The sequence below is a fragment of the Convolutriloba macropyga genome, chromosome 14, assembly GCF_964194025.1.
Source record: "Convolutriloba macropyga chromosome 14, txConMacr16.3, whole genome shotgun sequence".
Lineage (NCBI taxonomy): Eukaryota > Metazoa > Xenacoelomorpha > Acoela > Convolutidae > Convolutriloba > Convolutriloba macropyga.
The window spans coordinates 26,720,168-26,742,040 of record NC_134481.1 but is presented as its reverse complement, the minus strand read 5'-3'; the positions used below and the strand labels follow the sequence as shown (position 1 = coordinate 26,742,040).

The 21,873-nt window shown below is 33.1% G+C and overlaps 1 protein-coding gene across 1 annotated transcript in view; it reads left to right on the top strand.

Moving 5' to 3' along the window:
- The first annotated feature begins 4,517 nt into the window (after window positions 1-4,517).
- Window positions 4,518-21,873, top strand: part of LOC142353727 (trissin receptor-like) — a 111,906-nt gene continuing 94,550 nt past the window's right edge. The window contains exon 1 of the mRNA XM_075406067.1: window positions 4,518-4,606. The gene's annotated coding sequence lies outside the window, so the exon portion shown is untranslated. The remainder of the gene's footprint in view (window positions 4,607-21,873) is intronic.

The window sequence follows — 21,873 nt, the reverse complement described above, 5'->3', positions numbered from 1 at the left end:
CCAGTGACATCCATTCAAGCTTTTATATCGTTTCAACTGACTTTTTTTCAAGAAAAACGCTGGTTCTGTGACTCCAAGCACATGCACACAACCCAAAGGTTCAGTTACCAGGTTCACTATTCATATGTAGTAAGATCACAGGCCTACGGCACATGAAAAAGTTGATCATAGGGTTTTTGTGGTGGTAATATAACGTTTTTCGATGATATACTAAGTTTATGGCGAAGTTCGTGAATGGTCACTTTTCTTGGACTTCCGATTCTTTCTAAAATCGTTTTTTAGCAGAACGACACTTCTACTGGGGCTAACAAAAAGTTGGAATAATAAAATAGGGGTCCAAGAATTATTTGCCTTATAACAATTTTTTTCTCAGGCCTAAACAGGAAACTTCATATTAACCTTACCGGTGATTAAGCAGTAAGAAAACAACATCTTATAAAAAACGTTGTTCGATGTTTTTGTAATCAAAGAAGCAGTTAATGACTGTGGCTATTTTGTTAGGCCGTGATAAACGTCATATCAAAGCCTCCAGTGACATCCATCGAAGCTTATATATTATTTATCTGATTTTTTTTTCCAAAAACGCTGGTTCCCTGACTCCAAGAACATGGATTCATCCCATTGGTTCAGTTATCAGATTATCTTTTTATAGGTAGTCGGATTAGTTGAATTACCGGCCTACGGCACGTGAAAAAGTTAATGATAAGATTTTTGTGGTGGTAATATAATTTTTTTCGGTGATATACTATGTTTATGGAGAATTTCGTAAATGGTCAGTTTTTTTGGGCTTCCCAGTTTTTCCAAAATCATTCTATAGCATAACGGCACTTCTACTGGGGCTAACAAAAAGTTGGAATAAACAAATAGGGGTCCAAGAATTATTTGCCTTAAAATAATTTTTCTCTTGGGCCTAAACAGGAAATTTCATATTTACCTTACCGGTGATAAAGCAGTAAGAAAACAAAGTCTTATAAAAGATTAAACTACATACTTTGATATAATATTGTAATATAATAACCCTGTTTTTTCACAAACAGCAAGTTGAATTTTATTATTGTTGTAAACGTTAAAAAACATGTTAGGTAGTTGATAAGTCGTGGGTAAAATGAAAGCATTCTCAAAAAGTATGCCGCTTTTGGTATCTTCAAAGTCTTCAAGCTGATCTGTTCCGATAAAATTGTTCTGGATCACAACATGTTGAGGAAAAACCAGTTTTTTTGGGCCCAGTTTTGGTGGTTTTTTTTACATAAAAAGGTCAAAATTTGCATTTTGAGAGACAAAACTGAAAAACAGTGAATTCAGCGTTGTAGAGCAAGCTGATGGGGGGGGGGGGGGCAGGGCTTATTTTTTTTGGTCTTGAAACTATTGGGCCAAAATCGGGGAGAAAAAAAACTATTTATAAACTTTACAAAATAAAAATTTTGAAAAACCCTTAAATCTGTGCACAGACAGGGCACTAGTAGTGGGTATAAAGTACCCTGTGCTTCAGACCGAGGGCTTTAACGAAAACCTGATCTACTGTTATGGTTTGACGTTAGCAAGAGTTAAAATGTAAACCAGAACCATAAAGTAGGTAAACGCCATACTGGGTTTTCCCATTCACAACTAGGATCTGTGGAGCTCCTCCCCTGATATAAACAGGGTATTTGATGAGGGTTCTTATTTAAAAAGTGCTCAAGATTGTCCAAAATGAGCATTTTTACAGAAATCAAATTGTGCGCTCTCAAAATGAGCTTTTTTACAAAAACCAAATTTTGAGTGCTGAAATTGAGCATGTTTTTTTAAAAACCAAATTTTAAGTGCTCAAAATGAGCATTTTCAAAAATCAAAATCTGGTCACATAGCACTTTTTTCCCGACTACTATCTGTTGTAATTTTTTGAAAACAGTTCAAATAGTTGCTTGTGTTTTTGTAATCAGATTGTATCACTCAAGACAATTTAGCACTTACTTGCATAAAAATAAGCCTAAAAGATGGTCTCTCTCACATTATCTACAGTATTTGACCATCAAAAGCGTTGTAAAAGTTCGGTTACAAAAAATACTTGTTAGCATTCTTGAAGAAGAAACTTTGAGTTATGAACCAAATTAGATGATTAAGATATGTAAACCAAATTTGTTAATTAGAATAGTTTTTCAGATTCAAATGAAGTACAGAAAAACATAAAGGTTCATTGGAAGAAACTTTTTTTGCATTAGTTTGGACGAGCCTAAATTGCTGTACTACAACCCCACTCTATATGAACGATGCCTTCTAGCGTTTGATTAGCATCAAACTTGAACTGTTGCCTGGAACATTTGGGTACTTGAATGAAAACATTGAGAATGTTTTCCGGTTTTAAAAGCAGTAATTTAACATCAGTTAAAACTGCTATTTTTTTCCTACTCAAGGAGACGAAACTTTAATAGGATTTATAGTTTTTCAGTGAAATCAAATTTTGACGAATTAAAGATTCCCTTGGAGCAACTTTTTTGCTCAAAGTTGACGTTTCCGGAAACCCAACATATAATTTCAGTGCTCTATATTATTTTTTTCTATGCATATTTTTTTTTCTATGCAAACGTACAACGTTGTGACAAAACAAGCATTGTTCCATTTTAAACACTAGCAAACGTAAACATTCCTAAAGCAGACAAAAGTGCTTGTGCATTACAGAAAACAAAAGGAAAGAATTTGTGTACCTGAGGTCGGAATGAAACAGCTTTGATGAATCCTGAAATTACCAAACCAAACGGCCCACAGAACTCAGGTTGCCTTTACCAAACGCTTACAGGAAACATGCTGTAACTTTTGACGAAACGTCTGCGACCCCTCATACGCAATTTCAAGATGTTTGAAGCCGATAACAATCTAATAAATTTGAGTGACCTTAGGCTTATCAAAATCATCAAAGCAAGAACAGGAGAGCGAGAAAGAGACAGACAGATCGAGTGAGAGAGAGGGAGATAGCATTTGTTGAGAAGAAATTGCAAGAAGAGCTCGCAGTGGGAGAAAATTGTAATTGATTAGTGGTCTCTGACTTTAGTGATTTCTGATTAGTGATTCCTTTGTGATAAATCATAGCTGGCAAGATGCAGTGAGTAAAATTGTCGAGTTTAACAAAAATGTTAATTGGGAGAACTAAAGTTTTTTGGCCTACAGTAGACCCACTGTGTGGGAGAATATGTGAAAATCCGTTGGTTTAAAAAGTCAATTGGTTGATTTTTTGATAATGATAGATAGATTGGTCGATTTGGTTTGGATTAAATGTGATTTCGTATGACAAAAAATTCCCCGTGTTTGTTGAATCTCCTTATTTATCTGCTTCTGGTTTTAACTTTACCTATTGCTGGTATTACATTTATTGATTCTAAATTGAATTAAGTTGAGTGCTATTTTGAAACAGCCGAGAGTAATCTTTTTGAAGACAAAACAGTACACATCCAACAACAAAAGGGACCACCAAACAAATCTTTCGGAACTTTGACAGTTTTTTTTGGCGCTAGCAGCATAAAACCATCTAACGAAAAAAAACGAAAATGGTTAGATTTTTATCAACCTCCGTCCCGTGCCAGCCGTCCTGTGTAAACTCATAATTTTGTCTTTGACACCCTCATTCAACCTTTCAAACTCATCTTAACTTTTATTTTAATTTCGTTTTCCACCTAATTCGCTCAATTTGATTAACAGCTCCTGATGTATCGACGCAAAAACAATTAAACATAGCCGAGTCCAGAGCTCGAATTATGAAAGGACATACGCTCGATATATAATGGGTATGAAAAGAATTTGGCTCCACTTTATGATCTCTCAAGATAACCCCCGACTTGGGTAACACAAAAAATGGTGAGCTCGACTTTGTCTCAGCATTGAGCATTGACTTCCAGCAATACAACCAGAGGTTTTCTGTCCATTGCAACACCTTTCACCTTTAGATCGCTTAAAATTTTTGACAGATTTTTCTTGAGAAAAGTCTCTTATATCTCTTTTAGGAAAGTTCTTGCCTTTGTCAATTCACATCTATTATTGCAATCAAGATCTTTCCCTTTCCCTGTAGCTGAAATTGAAACGGTACTGTGTGTTTTAGAGGAGAAGCTCTTAGTTGCTCTTTTCAAAACAAAAGGCACAAGTTGTTTTTGCAATGACTGTTTTCTTTCGAGGGGCGTCACGTGACGACCAATACAGCCAAATATTGAATTTTCTCATTTCGTTTATACAAACATGATAACTTTTGTTTCACATTTAATATTAATATGCCAACAAAAATTTCCTAATTCCTACAGTGTTACGTTGCTTTTCATTTTGTGTTAAATTGAACCTAATTCAAAGTGTCATCCTTTGTTTCTCATATTACACTAACTCGAAATTGTTAAATTTATTTCACGAAACATTTCGCAGACCATTACAACCGCCATATTACGCACCATAATTTCTTAACTATCTCAAACTACAAACAGTTATGCTATTTGCTTTCGCTCCGTATAAATATTCTGAGACCCAGTCTGATAACCATTCTTTATCTAGGGAGAAAATTCTATTCCATTTTCTTGTGGGCTGAATTCTTCTTAGAACTCAATTTCATGAAGAGTTCTTGCAATCATTTTTGCGAGATGATACGAGTGAGAAAGTTGGAAGCCGTTTTCAGTGTTTTTCACAAGAAATATTAAAATTTAATAACATGGGACTGAAAGTCAAAATAAAGAAGTTCAATAAAAATGAGAAAGATTTTTTTCAGTTCACAATTTACTCTGTACTGTGAAATTGAAGTGCAGCAAATCTCAATTAAAAATACCTTTTCAAACTGAGAAGTCATTACTGTCAGGATAGCATTTTTATGTGAACTTATTAACCTTAATGAACTAAGAAAAAAACATGGAAGGTAAACTCATATTGAAATGAAATCAAAGAAAAAAGTTTACTTTTAGATGAAAAACTGAGTTAAAATGATACAGACAACAAATACTTTTGCTAATTGCTGCCAATTTAGTTAGATCAATTAATGGTTTTTTTAAAATTTGAACTGACCAGTTACCTCATTCGTTATTTTTAGAGAATTGTTTTTAACCAAAACGACAGTAGGAATACTAAGAGTCCGGGTCAGTGCTGGTTAAAAATTATTGCCCGAACCATTTTTCTCTGCATCAAAAAGATGTTCTCGAAAAATCATGACTTCAGGCAATTCAGAGCTCTCAAAATAGCAAAAGTCAACTTTGAAATTGTAAAACAAAAGGCAGGAAAACATATTCTTTTCTAAATTTTAAAGCTGTTTTGCAAAACAAACTCTTCGAATTTCATCAGAACCACCATTTGAAAAATTTTAAAAACTTGCAAACGTATAAAAAACTGGTTTCATGAAATGAACATCAAGTCAACCAAACTAATATTGAAGAAAAAGAAGGAAATCCTTTCATATAATTTTTATTTGTGCTCTTTATAATTTCGGAGCAGATGAAGAAAAATAAGGTCTTCTAGCACGAAGAGTAACATAACAATTTGAGTTTTGGAGAGCTAAATGATTGCCTGGTTGAAAAACCTAATACTTATGTTCCTATATTTTTTAAAATATGAGAACAGTATTTTTCTCTGATTTGTATTTTGAAATTGCTCTTCGAACTGATCCTTTCCGGTCTCATGGCGTTTCCATAAATGAAAAAAACTCAATACATTTTTATTGTGAAACTCGTCAAATGAAAAACAGTTTTTTTGAAAGAAGAATAAGAAATTCCTTTCTTTTCCTTTTTCAAATTTTCCTATTTCTTTCACAATACATTGTTCACCAACGCTACTAAATAAGAACCGTTGGGAATTTAAATAATTGGGACAAAACCTAAATTTTGCTGGTACTCAATGTTTGTCAACGCGACTAAATAAGAGTTTCAAAGAACACTTTTCTACGTTCCTATACATGACAGAAACAACTAGAGAAAAATGCAAACATTAGAAAAAATACTTTATTGAGAAATAATTGCCAAAAATTGCGTTTCTAGATATGTTCAAAACCAAAAATGGGTTCATTAAATATAGCTAGCTCTTAATACATTTGCAAGATTTGTTTAGGAAAGCGAATAGGCCGATTATGTTCATGACAGAACAAAAATTACAAAGTTTTTTTAGCGTGAATATCAGATGCCTAAAACAAGATTTTAATTTTTATCTCGGAAAGACCTGTATTTGAGTGTCTGTTTGTGTTTCTGTGTGTGTGCTTGTGTGGGTGTTTATATGTGTGTGCGTATTTGAAAGGTTTTGTGAGAGACATAATTCCTTTAAGGACACAAATAGAGGCAGAAGGCAAACATTTCTAGACATCTTGAAAAATTACTTATCAATTGCTTCAAATTGCGGCTTTGTATATATCTAGCACAGCAATTCTGTTTCTTTAAACCTCGTTAACAACCCTTTAGCAAGCGTTTAAGAAATATTTCTCTCATGTGACTCCGGAAATATCAAAGCAAAAAATATATTTCTAAAAACTTCAAAAAGTTTGGTGCAGCCTTTGTCGTTATTGCCAAATGACGTCCACGCCTAGTTTTCCTGAGGACAAAATCAAGACATCAAAGAACGATGAGATGACGAATTTTGGGCAAATGTGAAAAACCGAAAAAGAAAAATTTTACGTTAGAGAGTGAAAGGGAAAGATAGCGTGAGCGAGATCACTCCTTCAAAAGGTACACCCAAATAAAATCAGTGTGCAATATATGTTAAAAAAAATTTTGAAAAAATGACCTAATATTTGCATAAATTGCCGCCTCAAATGTGTGTTCAGTACCAAAAATGTGTTTTCAAATCTCGCTGATTTTCCCGTGAGATTTTGAAAATATAAATTTCCCATTATGCTCATAAAACATAAAAAAAATTGGAAAACCTTAAAATTTATTTTGCTATGTAGTGTCTATTTTACGATAACCAAAAAAATGCTTCAAAAATCTATCAGCACCAAATTTTCTAGAAAAAGTACCATAAGGTGAGAAATTAGAATAAAAAATAGATACCATAAAGTAAAATTTTAAACAATTGTTTTTTGTGTTGCATTTGTGTTTCTGTTTGTGTCTGCGTTTGTGTTTCTGTGTTTTTGTGCTTGTGTTGTTGTAAGAATAAAGGACTTTTTATCATGTTTGGTAATGTGTGTGTTAGAGAGAAATAGACAGAGAGAGACAGAGAGATAAATAAAGAGGGAGAGAGAGAGAGAGCAAAAGGAGAGTTAGTAATTTATTCCAATAGTAGACACAAATAGATGCAGAGTGCAAAAACTGTCAGAAATCAAGTAAAATTGGACAACTAACTAATTATATTTTTCAAGTTCCGGCTTAAAATGTGAAAGTGTGTACAATACCGAAATTTTGTTCTTAAATCTTGTTGAAAAAGGCTTGCTAGGTTCTGAAAAAAAATTGTACCCTTATGATTAAAAAAAAGTCAAAAAAGATTAAAAAAATTTTTCAAAATATTGCAAAAAATTTCACTTCAGATTTTAGTGTCTATTTTACGATTACCGATGCAATTGCCGCAGAGATTCCACTCCTAGTTTTCCTGAAAAAACACTCAGGACAGAATTGAACAGTTACGATCATTGAGTAAAGGTCAGATACCGAAAAGAAAATTCTTGTTCTTGCGGATTTGATCTGTCTGCTGGTGTGCGCGAGCATTTGTGGGTGCGTAGATAAATATCTTTTTGTTTGTAACTTGCGTGGGTGGTGTATTAGTAGGTGAAATCAAGAGACAACGAGAGGGAGAGAGAGAGAGAGAGAGAAAAGAGCGACAGAAAAAGACTATTGGCTAGTTAGTGGTGAGTTAGTTCCTTTAATAGTTGGACACAAATAGAGGCAGTGTGCAAGGAGTGTCAGAAATCTTCACAAAATTAGCAAAAAAGAACTTTTTGTTTGGTAGTAATTGCAACAAAATAAGTCGAAAAACAAAATTATGTAGTTTCAATTCTGTTTGTTGATGACATATATGCAAGATTTCAAAAAAAAATAAGTGATCGATTACAGTCATGATAAATCAAAATTGAACAAAGTTCCTGGAAACTTAAAAAATTAAATTTCAAACCTTATATGTCAAAATTTTAGTCTGCGATACAATTGCCTCAAACTGTTTACGCGTAGTTATTTAGAACAAAAAGAAGGCCTAAATGAACAGTGACGAACATTTAGCAGTGACCAATCGCCGAAAAAAATTGGAAATTGTTTTTTTTGGTGTGTACTTTGTATTTGTGTGTTGGTGTTTGTTTTTGTAATTTGCAGTGTGTATATGTATAATATTTCCGTGTACGTGCTATTAAGATTATACTACCCTTGTTTTCAACAAAATATTGAAGCGTTTTCCTTTTTGTCTGCGACAAATAAGACGGCATATTTTTTTGTCCAAACAGTACAATGCGTTTTTTTCGAATAGATATAAGATGCGTTCGGATACTCCCAGCGGATTCACTGACACAATTTTAAGTTTGCGCAACCTTGAGAGGTATGTTGGAACTTTATTTGCTACGCGTGAGCCGTCTTGTTTCAATTTATGAAAGTATTTGAAATTTCCATGAACTTGGTTACCAAATTTATACCAAATGATTGTGATGAAAAAGGTTTTAAAAAAGAAAAATCGCTCCAAAATTTTAACTCAATGACTATTAGTTCAGCAAGTAACCACACAGTCAAGTTTGCATTATACACAAAATCAAACTGTGTTGATCTAAGCGCCCATTGATAGAGTCAGTGAGCCGGTGTAGTGAATTAAGTCACTTCTAGTTGGGCAAAAAAAACATTGAGAATGAGAACTATTACAATGATGACAACAGTGAATGGCTCTACTCCTGTTGTGTGAGTGAATAGTGAATCCTGACTGTCCTCACTCATTCTGTTACTATATGCTCCAATGAGAATATATCAATGTTGAAATAATCGCTCCAGGTTCACAAATTGAAGGAACCATTCAAAACTGAAAGATAGCTATTTTGCATCTGGTACCAAAAAACAGTGATTTGACTGTCGCTAACAAAACTGGAATCATGTTTTGACCCAGCTCACGATTGATAAGGTTTTTGACAATTCATTTGTCAAAATTTTCAGTACAATTGCGCTTTCTTGGGGAATCATGCCGTCAACACTAAACACTGAATGAGTGAACTAGATATGTTTTTCATGGCATTCTTCAAAGTTCAAAATATCATCGCCTTTCATCGTCGAAGTTCCCCAAATATCTATTTCTACTGGTTTTTTTTCTTTTAAAGTTTGCTTCTTAGGGTTTATCGACATGGTTATCGAATGAAACTTTTATTGACGCTGCTTATTCCTCTGAACAATTGGCTGGCTATTAGAGCAGGCACATTGAACTTCTTGTAACTTCCTTCACAAATTGGAGATACTTTTTTTTACTTTGGGATTGAAGCGTTGGGCCTTCGAGTTAAAATTTAGTTTTTAGGTGTACGAAAATGTCCTTAACGGGCCGAGGTTTCACCCCTAATCCGCCTTTAATTAGCGTGGATTAGGATGTAATGCGTATTCCACTCCTATTTTTAGGGGAAAAGAGGGTAAGAGTGTAATTTTAAAAAACTACACTGTATTTACACTCTTTTCTCTACTCTTTATACACTCTTAGCAAAGATTGTAATTTAAGGTGGACTGATAAAAAATTACTCATTACAATTACCAATATAACCAAATTGAAACATCTGATCCTAGTGTGAGTTGGCGCAATGGTTAATGCAGACAATGGAAGCAACATATTCGACAGGGGGAAGATGGGGATCAATCCTCATTACCTCCTTCCACCTTTATTTTTTAAAATTACACTCATATAATTACACTCTTCCACCCTTAATTAAGCGGAGAAATATGGGTGTAGTTTTTTTATTTATACACTCTTTACACTGTTTTCCAAGTTATTTTTGGGGAAAGTCCTCGGCCCGGGTTTTTGGAAGCAGTTGCAGTCGCCCCAAATTTCTACTTCCAAAGTTTCTCTCCATCCGTTTTTTCTCAATTCCTGTAACCTGTTCTGCTAATTCTGCTCCTATTTGTCTAATGGTGCTCCGTGGTTTTATGAACGTGTATTTAGTAGGCTTAGCAATCAAATTTGGACAACTCTGAATCGAAGTTCCTATCAAACTGGCTGAGTTTCTAAAAACCGGCTCGATTTCTAGAGTAGTTCCTCAAATTGTTCTTCAGAAAAATTCAGTTTTTTTGGTCTGATTTCTGTAAACCTTACGTCCTTTTCGTCAAGATTGTATTAAATTCTTCAACCTTTACGGCGAATCTTTCAGTGTTTTCATTAAATCATTTTTCAATAAACTTTTTAATTTCTCTTTTGGTTTCAGAAAATGTTTGTATTTCTCATCATTTTTTACTGACAAAGTAGGATTGTATTACTTTGTTTTTAAGTTTTTGAAAATTTCAAACTTATCAAGGTCAGTTTCTTTTATTTCTGCAACAATCTTTATTTCTAGATCTGAGCTGCCTGGTTTTTTGCATCGCATCACACGCAAAAGTTTGAATCACTCGACAGAACCTGTTGTTGCAATGCGTCGCTTACTTTTTGGTTTTTTCTTTCATCCAAACCTTTTAGTAAACTTTTTTCGTTTTTGCTCTTTAGAAAGTGATTTCTCGTCTCAAGCAATATAGTTTGTCAGTTTGTTGTGCTTCTTGTTGTCTTCTTGTTTTCTGTTTTTTCTTTCAGATTAAATTTTTCGTTGTTAATTGAATGGATCTGTTTCGATACAAAGAGTTGCTTTGTTGATTCCTGCAGTTTTTTGATGAGATTCTGTTTTTCTTTGCGTTCACTTTTATTTTCTTCGGATACTTTGGATGGTACAGGCAAGAATTTTTGCATTTTATTGTTCTATATTCTTCGATTTTTTAAAACGATTTCACCTTCGCCTCTGATTCAAATGTAAATGATGTTTTTTCTCAAATGCTGTAACTGTCGCTGAGTGAAAGTTTGCGTTAAGTGACAACTGTTAAAATTTTTGAAAACTGGAAATAAATAAATTAATAAAATAAATAAATAAACTGGATAAAAAAATGGAGATCAAAGTGCTGTGACTTTTGTTTTTAGAAGATTGGTAAGTATATAGCCGTTATTCAATTGTTTAAATCTTCTACCATAGGGAGCTTAGGCTTTTTGTAGAAAAATTATGAGATAACTGATATCGTCACGCTTGAACAGCACACCCTTGCATGGACAACATGCCTGTGCTCAGAGCAGATATTTTCGTCAGAGAATCAGGAAGCCACAATTTTTGTGCTTGAAGAACTAGTTTGCAAAATCTTTACTTTTTTCGAAACAAGTAAAATAGACTATATTCAAAAAATTACTGGCATTTTATACGAAAAAATTATATAGAATTGATGCAAATGTTCCTTGGCATTTCTTTTAGGATTAAATCAAATCAGATTTCAAAAAATCTGTTATAATTTTTGAAAAATCCGAAAACAAAGATTCTTCTTACTTTCCAATCACCTCTCTGTTTTTTTAAGATAATAAAAATATTCAAACACAAATCCAGCTTGATGTAGACAAGGTTTCGTGACAATTGGGAATATACTTGCTATAAATACACTTTTTTGTCCAAATCAATGAGATTTCATATTTTGCTCTAATTGTATTCTTTAGAGGTCTTGGAACCATTGTTACATGCAATTCATTCTAGAGGCATGGGAAGTAAGAACTGTTAATTGAGCATGAGAAATATCAGACAATTAAGACTTGTGATGCATTTTGGTATGGCTTTCCGTAGTTACTTGTTAATTTTATATGACTTGGAGCTTCCGTTCTTGGTTTTTCTCAAGATACCACTGAACTATTCATTTCTTACGGTGATTTTTTCAGTGCTATCATTCAAATCACATTTCATTAATTTTTCATGTTCTCTATCGGTTTCAAAAGACTTGTTGCATTACTCATCCGTTTCGTACTGATGACATTTGATTGTCTCACTTAGAATTTTTTATATAAAAACATGCAAGCATTCATTAGCATTATTCTGAAAGTGAAATGAACAATAAATTCAAACACAAAGATTTTATGCATTTTTCAATCACCTACAATTTGATTTACGATTAAAACAAGGAGGCTCGGTAATATGCTTTCGCACATTAATTTCTAACCCGCTCATCCACACTTTTGGCATAAATATCTACCAAATTAGGAACAGATAGAAAACCCCAAAAATTCACGTATTTTTCAAAAATATGTGTATGATCAAAGATTGCCTCCAACGCAAAAAATCTCAGTGGAGTAAAATATGCCGCTTTAGATTGAAGAGATCAGTCATCACTAAAAAAGCAAGTCAAGACGAACAATGAAGTTAAGCAACAATAACAATAAAAATTAATTAAATCCAAAACTTTATGTCCATTATAAAAAAAATTACTAACAAGCTCAAAAGAGCGTCGGATAAAAGTGACAATAAACAAAATAACTTGTACTTCACTAGAAAAGATATGAGACCACTCTATAGAAAAACTCGGTAACAATTGGACAAAAAAGAACAAAAAAGAAACAGAAAAGATAAAAAAAATTGGCTTATGTTTTTAAGAACAATCAGTTTCAAAGTAGAGAATACCATTCGATGGCAATATGTTAATCCAATATGTTCATGATCGCATACTCCTCTAGAGTAATGAGAATAAGTGACAAGTAGACCAAAAAGAGAAAAATGGTGAAATTAATTAACTTTTGTTTTTTTTTCGAAAACAATTATTTTCAAAGTAAGGAAAATAATTAGCTACAAATTGAAATAAATAAATAGGTTCATTTTTTGTCCAATGGAAGGGCTTGGGACTTGGGACCTGTAATTATTCAAAATATGACTTACGTCTATCAAAAGAACCATAATTAGACAAAAATCAAAAATTAGTTTAATTTTTGTGCCAAAAACAAGCGTCGAAGCCATTAAATTCTTAACAATTTCCTTAAAAAAGTATTTGGTACACTTGCACTTTTAATCAACAAAAAAATGTCATGTGAGACCGGTAATTAATGAGAGTGGGCAATTAATAGACAAAAAAGTACAATTTTTTTAAAACAATTGATTTCAAAGTCATGAAAGCCATCAGCTATCTACTCAAATCAGAATAAAGGCTCATTTGTTTCCTCTTGAACTGCCAATGATACCTGTCATTATCCAGGTATTTTCATACGACTATAAAGACGAAGTAAAATAGACAGTTAAAGACAACTGTAAAAAAATTGATTAAATTCTTCGGGAAAGGCTTGTCGAAGCCGTTAAAACCATAATCTTGCCTTTCAAGACTTTTATATGCTCAATTGTGTCTTATTTTGAACGCCAATTATGTAGTATGTGAATTGTTAATAATGTGAAAATGTGACAGAACGAGAAAAAATGTTAAAAAGGGCCAATACCCAAAAATAAAGAGAAATGTGAAATCAAGAAGTATCAAAGCCAGGAACCATAACTTAACGCGTAAAACCGCAAAAATTATTGACATTTTTTTCAGTAGAAAGAAGAGGAAGCAGAAACTTTCGTTCTTTGCTGACACTAAGCTACAAGTTGACCAAATTAAAAGAAGAACTGTGGCAAAATTCAATAGGCCGTTGTTTATGTAAAAAGAAAACTTTTTCAAAAGTCAAAACGGCCATAATCTTGCGAATTTTGTTTTAAAAAAGACCAACTGATTACAATCCGAATTGTTTTTTCGACTGTAACAGTCCAAGATTGGACCAAAACCAGCCATGCTATTGCTTTGTGTCCATTTAGAACGCCCAATTGTTTCAACTGCTTTATATCTAGATAATTTGTTAGTTAAAAGATCAAAAAATAAATGATGCGTTTTTAATAATCATAGATTAAAGTTAGCAAAACGACACAACTTCGATTCTAGACCACTCTCAATGGATTTGGAATTAAAACTGGCTCTATTTGTAGTTTACAAAGATTGTTTTTGTTGTTTTCGTTGTTTGCACTATCGACAAAATTAATCAAAGTGGACAAAAAAACTAAATTCGGGCAATTTTGGATGAAAAAAGCTGAATTTTTAAAAATTTAGCCAAAATTTTAGCCAGAAAAATTAAATCAAAATAGACAAAAATACTTTTGTTGTTTCTAAAAATAAAATCAGAAGTACTATTGTTATCAGTTTTTGCAACTTTTAGCAAAAATGACGAAAATTTAGTCGAAATTCCGGAAAATGTGGGAAAAAAAAACGGAAATCCGTCTATTTTTTTTAACAAAACTTCAAACCTCAATAACTCCCTGTAAGATACGAACTTCAAAAAAATTGTTTTTGATTCCATATTCTACGCCGGAGGGGCTTTTTAATGATACCACCTACAACTCTGTAGTAGGAGGAATATATCGATGGGTCAAAATTTTCTGAACAAAAAAAACCCATTTGAGTATATAGTTCCCCCCTCAAGAGGGGTCGGAACAATAACCGTTAAAACTCAAAGGCAGCTTTTTGCAAGGGAATGACTTTTCTCTTAACTCTTAAACACTTTGACGTCAGTTGTCCATGCTTTCCAAGTGGTCCATGTTGCCATTAAATATTTTTGGTCTTCTTCTTGCTCTTATATACAAAGTTAGATTTTAAATCTTGAGCAATTTCCGGTTGAGGTCAAAACCATCAGATTTTTTATGGAGGTAACTGTATTATTCTTAAAAACTTCAAGCGCGGCAAACAAAAATTAGTAAATTTTTCCGCCAATTTGTCTCCTCTAAGAAATGTCGGCTTGAATTCAACTCTTTTGTTTGTTTCAGTTTTGCAATTATTTGAGTTCAAAGATGTAGGTGTTGTAAATTTGCACTTTGAAATAATAAAATTGACGCCACCACTTCCTATTCCCAAACAGCCTCAATTAAATGCCTTCTAGTGAGTATAAAGCCATTTCATGTGATTTGTTTAAAACAGATTCACAAAAGCATCGCCAAAGAAACGTTAAGTTTGGTCAAAAAATTCAAGCGTAATAATTGAAAAAAAAATAAATACGATCTACTAACTATTATGGCGTCAAATGGAAATTGTAGTCCTGGTAGTTTTATGGAACCGAAATTTGAAACAGTTGAAAAACTTTTATGACTCCTTAAAAAACCAAATTGCAATGCAAGAATAACTCTGTGGAAAATTAGAAATCAAAGATATCCGAAAACTTTTTTTCGTTGCATAAGAGAAAGCTGCCGTCGTAATATCACACAAAAAATTTTCCATTGGAAACAGCGAAATCAATTTCTCCAATTCTACTGAAAACTTTTTACTCTGAATTAATTTTTGAAGCCTGAGCCGACTGCATCGAATAATAATAATAATAAATTGTTTCCATCAGTCAATAAGTAGCTTTTCACATTTACCTGTACAAATACAATAACATATTTGACTGTGAGAGAGCACTATTGGGCCGATGGCCCGTTCTCAAGTGTCTCGTTCAGTTTATCTGGATGAAAGTGATTAAAAATGAAGAAAGGAAAAAAAGAGGAAGCACTATTTTCAAGGTACCATTAAACCTAGTGAAAAACATTATTCTGGTTATGGAACGCCTTTGAGTTGTGATATTAAAACTCATACAACAGTCTGACTATGTCCTCATTACCCAAAATGTAATTATCTAGAAATTGATGACAGAAATTTTTTGTTTCGGCAGTAGACATGCTTTCAATCTTTTCTATTATTTCATCATGGTAACCTAGAAGCATTCTTAAGACCAGCCTTATCCTAACTATTATTGAAAAACTGTGAAATAGATTTTCACTTTGAGTTGTCTTGTTTTTAATCAACCGCTTGCCTTTTTTAAGGCAATTTTGCATTGAGAAACCCTTTGAAATTGGTGAAATATTACATTGTCCCCTTATGTTTTTTAGTGTTTGCTTAAGTACCTCAGAGGCATGTAACTCTGAGGCTGAATAGATCCTATGTTTTACTCTTTCTTCGTAAGTGCTTTCAAACTTTTTTCGATGAAAAATTAGCCGCACGATACGTTTGACAACTTTGTCTATTTCCCTAGTAGTTGTGATTGTTGTTGACCCGTATATCAGGACTCCGTATTGTACTATTGACTCTATGTATGTTCTAAACGCTTTTATCATGTGTGATTCTCTCAAAACTTTTCTTAGTTTATAAAAGATAGAACAATTCGACAAAAGTTTTGTGACCACATGCTTTTTTAAAGCTTTGAGAAACGTAGATCATTATCTATCGTGATGCCCAGGTATTTGAAACTTTGTTTTTCTTCAATTTTAGTGTTTTTTACGAATGTTCTTGACACATTATTTTTTTGAATTTTCTTTACAAAAAGCATGTTTTTTGTTTTTTCCTTGTTCAGTGTTAGTTTATTTTTTATGAGCCAATCATTGACCTTATCTAGTGCTCTGTCGTGATCATCGTCAATTTTTGATGCTGAACTTCTGCTCTTCACAACAGTGTCATCGGCGTATAAAATAACATTTGATTTTTTCTGGGACAAACTTAAGTCATTCATGTAGATAATAAACAAAAGAAGGCCAAGAATTGATCCTCGTGGCACGCCTAGTTCTATAGGATTCAGTTTGGACTTTTTAATCTCCAATTAAAGTATATTGCATTCGTTTGGACAAATATGATTTTAAAATGTTGTAAATTGGACCACGCAGACCATATCTATAACACTTTTGCAGAAGAATGTTGTGATCGACAGTATCAGAAGCTTTGTTTAAGTCTAGAAAGGTGCATTTGGTTTTTTCACTGTTGTTGTGGAGATTTGATCTTATTTCCTCCATTAAGGTTTCAATGGCCTCAACTGTGCTCTTCCCGTGCCTGAAGCCAAATTGTGAATCTGAGAGAATTTCGAAAACGTTTAGGTAGTTTTGAATTCGATCAAATATAATCCGCTCAACGACTTTCCCTATAATTGGTAGCAACGAGATGGGCCTGAAATTTGATGGGTCATCTTTATTTCCATTTTTGAAGAACGGTAAAACTTTTGCTATTTTCAAACTCTCTGGATATTGTCCAAGTTCTATGCATCTGTTAAACAAGAGTTGTAAAGGAGCTGCTAAACAGTCAGAAACTTTTTTAATGAAAAAATAGTCCAAGTTATAGCACTCAAGGCTAAATTTGTTTTTACAGTTGTTGATAGCGTACATTACGTCATTTTCAGATATCGATTTTAGAAACATACTTTGACTCTGGTTTTCTATCGTAACGGCACTTCTTGTTAAAAATTCTGCATTCAATTTTTTCCCAATGTTTGAGAAGAACTCGTTAAACTCTTCTACTTTATTTTGCGAGCAGAAAACTTTAGAGGACTCTGAATTGCCGGCTAAAGATCTGTGAAGCTCAAAAAAGATTGATTTTTTTTTACTGAATCGGTTTTAAGTAGATTTTGATACAAATTTTATTTTTTAGATCTGATGAGAGATTTAAGGTTTTTACAAGTTTTTTGAAAACTTTCGTGAATTTGTGGAATTCCAGTTGTATCTGCCAGTTTCTTAATACTACGTTTTTTCGTCGCTAAGTTTTTAACCTCATTATCAATCCAATTTTTGATCGTTTTTTGTGTACGATATTTTTCAGGAAGTTGACTGTTTAATGCTTCAGTGAGCAATTCGTGAAATTTTTTGAAGGCTTTGTCAATTGGTAAGAGTTCTAAACTACTTCTGTGGACCTCAAATTGATACCTGAGATCCTTTTCGAGTCTTTCTCTTGTAATTGAATTATCTAGGTTAAGCCAATTGCGGCTTTTTAGAGCTTTAAAATACTTTTCTGGACTGCCATCGAGGTCAAAGGACCCTTCTACCGTGTGATGATCTGTTATACTGGTTGATTTAACTTTTGTTTCTATGAAAAAGTTAGAAAATATTGCGTCAATGAGCGTACCTCTGCCATTTGATACCCTCGTTATTGCTTGATATACTGAGACCGTTTCCGGCTAAAAGGCTTTTTAAGCTTTCGGCTTTTTTGCTGTTTATTAAAAAAATTAACATTAAAATCCCCACAAAGTACGTGTTTTGTTTCTGGGTCAAACATTAGGCTGTCGAGATATCTTTCAACCGTCAATAAATTGGCTTCATTAGTGCAATTTGGTGGCATGTAAATACATGAGAACCAGATTTCTTCTTTTATGGTTTTGATGGCGACTGTTAGTAGTTGAACGAAATTCGTTTCTAATTTTTTAACTATCTGACAATTTATGTTATTTTTCAAGAAGAATGCAACACCACCACCTCATTTTTTACGATTGCTGGATATAATTGTCTGATAACCATTCAAAGAAAAACAGTTATTGTTGTAGCTAGGATTTAACCAAGTCTCAGTAAGGCAAACTACTTCAGGTTTCTGAGACATGCTATTAACGTAAACTTCAAACTCGTCTAGGTTCTTAGACACGGATCGAATGTTTTGAAGAACAAACTGGAACTGTACAGGATTACAGGTTCTTTTAATTTTCATTGTTGACGTAGAGACACTTTTCGTTATCAATTCCCTGCCATTGCAGTCTGGTTTTTTTCTTGTATAAAACTACTAACTATTTTGATATAACAGTGCTTAATTGATTTTTTTTGATTTAATGCTTGCGGAAATCACCAGCAACAAGTCAAAACATTCTGTTTCATTGCTCTCCTGCGCCCTGTCTGCATGGTTGCGTAAATCACAACCGACAGGCCGCCGCCTGCGGAAATCACAGGCAGAGGGCTGAAACAATTTTTAAAGATTTTTAGTTGAATTTGAGGTTATCTTATACATATATAAGCTGACTTTATGAAATTTTAAAAAAATTTAAGAAGTGAGCAAAAAAGGTTTAAAAACATGATCAAAACGTTACGCACCTAGAGCTGGCGATAAGTTTCTACCCTAAATCTTGAGTTGTGCTCATATTATACACATTAAAGAAACCAAACAAAAATAATTGAGTTATGTTTTAGCTTTTTATTACAGTTACTGATTTTGTGAGATGTCGCTTGTTCTATTCCTTTTGAATTTTAAGTCGTTTGCATGCAGGTGAGTTGATAACGTCGTCAGTAGAAGATATTTCGAAACGTTTTTTTTTCGTTTTATAGCATTGATTGAGTCCAAATCTTCTATCTCGTTAATTTTAACGAATTTTGCCTCTTCTCTATCATTTTCAACTAAAACCGAAACTGCACAATTGTGTGTTGCAGTAATCATGTTTCGTTTGTTTGCTTCGTTTTTGATCTGAGCTTCATATTCTGGTAGGGGCTCGTTTAGATAGATGAATTTGTTGTTTATCCTGTTTTTTGTTTTTCTGAGTCGTTTTCTTTTTTCATAGACACTTTGTTTGTCGGCAAAATAAATAAATTTGCAAATTACTGGTGGCAGATGAAAATCGTTTCCGGAATTGGGAATAATTTGACACGCTTTGATACTATCCTCAGTAATTTCGACCCCCAAGAATTTCTCAAAAAATTTTAAAGTTTCGTGCGTTACATTACAAACTTGTCGAGCATCGAAGGGCGGATTAACGATTAGTAACGAGTCCTTGCGCGTGTATCTCTCTTGCGCTCTTAGGTGATCATTAATATTTTTTTGCTTTGCTTTTAGTTCCCTATTTTCTTCGTCCTGTAAGTTATTTTTTGCTTTCAAGAGTTCGATTTCTTTTTTCAATACACTTACTTCTGTGTCTTGAATACTACTCACGACAACCTCTGAAGCTATGGGTTTGGACGTTGATGATGATGTGGCCTCCATCTCCATTGCCGAGTGATAACAATAGAAAAAAATTAATAAAGTAAAAAGCAAATTAAATCAAAGATAACACTCAAATTGGAATCTTGTGCGATAAGACTGCAACAGCAAAGAAAGATTGCTCTTTTCAAGCGAACAATTAGAGTTTTAAAGTTTTCTCACAACGTTTCACTCAAGGTCAACCGACTGCTCTTCGTGAATTCAGCTTCTCTCTCTTCGCAATATTTGCATCATTTTATAGACAAGTCGTAGTCATTAAAGTTTCTTAAAGCAACAATTATTTAATTGGGTGTTAGTCAAAAGTTTTGTTAAAATACGTAAATTTAGTTCTAAAACGAGCCAATTTGCTTGTTGTTTCCCCTCAATTATTGTCATTATACGACCAGGCAAACAAATTCAATTTTTTCACAAATCTTAGATAAATTTAAATGACTCTTAAATCATTAGACATCAGTACAGAACTCTCATTATTTTCAGTTCCTAATAAACAGCTGATATGGCTGCGGTTCAAAATTTATTGTTTTGACAGCACTTTTGTGTCATGGAGAAACTATATACCGAAATGGAATTTTTTGTTCAGTAAGTTTTCGCCGATCGATATTTTCATCGTAGACAGTTGTGAGAAGGTATCACTCGAGAACTCGTCCAGCGTATTATATATACTTTTTTTAAAAGTTTTTTAAAATCTCGTTTTTACCGGGGATTTAGCGAGGTTTAAAATTTGTGAATAGTAGGCCAATTGTTGTTGTTTTTTTCACATTTTCCGTAATTCTAGACCAAATTTTTGATGATTCTGTCAAAATTTGTTAAAATTGTCAACAATAGTGTCATTTAGTTTTCCTCTGAAGACAGAGAAGGGTCATTGAAAGGTTTACCCCCGTTTTATGCCAAACTGTCCTGAATTTTTTGAATTTCAGTATTTCTCATCGAAAACGAAGACAAATATGCCTTTTTAGCAGACTTCTTTGAAGTTTCCCAAATCTAGTGACCTGAAAATTGCTACCACTATTTTTTTGGAAACTCCTTTTCCTAGAAGAGTCTTCTTGAATTAAACATTTTGGCCCATTTTGTTGGATTAATTGCGTGTTTTAGTTGATTGCTCATCTATATCAGGGTTAGTTTTGTTCTCTGCATGGATGCTATCAAAAAATTTTCAGATTTTATTGAATTGGGCGTTCTTTTTAAGTTTTTTTCAAATTTTGGTTTTTTTTTTAATTTTATCTACTGTCACAAACGAATTTAAATCAAGGTTCAGTTAACACAAGTATCATTTACAAGATAACAAGCTCCTATGAAGTTCCAAAAGCAGCTTCCAGGTGTGAGATCATGGTTTTTAAGGCTTTGACAAAGTGCTTTTTAAAAATTGAATTGCATGTTAATAATGTTCGTTTTTTTTGACATCTACAATTGTTTTTTTTCTCGTAGTCTCAATAATTACAGGTTGCATCTGCCCCTTAATGTTTTTCATTTAGTGTATTCAAAAACATAATTTGACCACTTTTGTTTTGCCTGCGCTTTTTATTTTTTTTTCACGTCTCAAGGTCTAGTCTCGTAAATTTAAAAAACCAATTTGCTACTTTAATTGGTACAATTAAGTTCATATCGTGTTTTTTGATATCTAAGGGCTATTATGCCGTTATACATCTTTGCGTTTAGAAAATATTGGTCAAATTTTTATCTATGCTCTTTTTAAGTCACACTTCAGTCGGCCTGTACCACATTCTCAATTAAAAAGACCAGTCTCTTTTCCACTTGAAACCATTTTTAATTTCTATTACAGTTGTATTTTTAACCAATAGCTTCTCGGCTTTGGTTCTACAAGTGTCCAATAAAAACGTTGATCTTTACTTGATTGTCCAATTTTTAGGATCATTTTTGTTTGAAATTGAGGTCCTATTGAAGTCTAAAGAATCCGTAATTTATTGTCCTTGGTGAATATCTTATGCTTTTGATGGCTTCGATATCGTTCAATTGTTTTTATTGTCTTAAAAGTCACTCTAATTTTTTTAGAGTAGAAAGGATCTCAATGGCGCTCTTTGGATGTATAAAGGAACCATTTCACCTTTTTCATATTATAGCTAACGGTTTTATTGATTTTCCCATGAAACACTGTCAAGAAAAAGATTTTTTGAAACTTTATTTTTTGTGAGTTTTCTGTGCTGGCAAAAATTTCATGTGATTTTTCTTTTTCATATAGACTTTTTAAAAAGAAGACCGAATGATGTTTAAACTGGACTTCGTAAGAATTCGAAAATTTTTTGTTTACCATAGTTTCTGA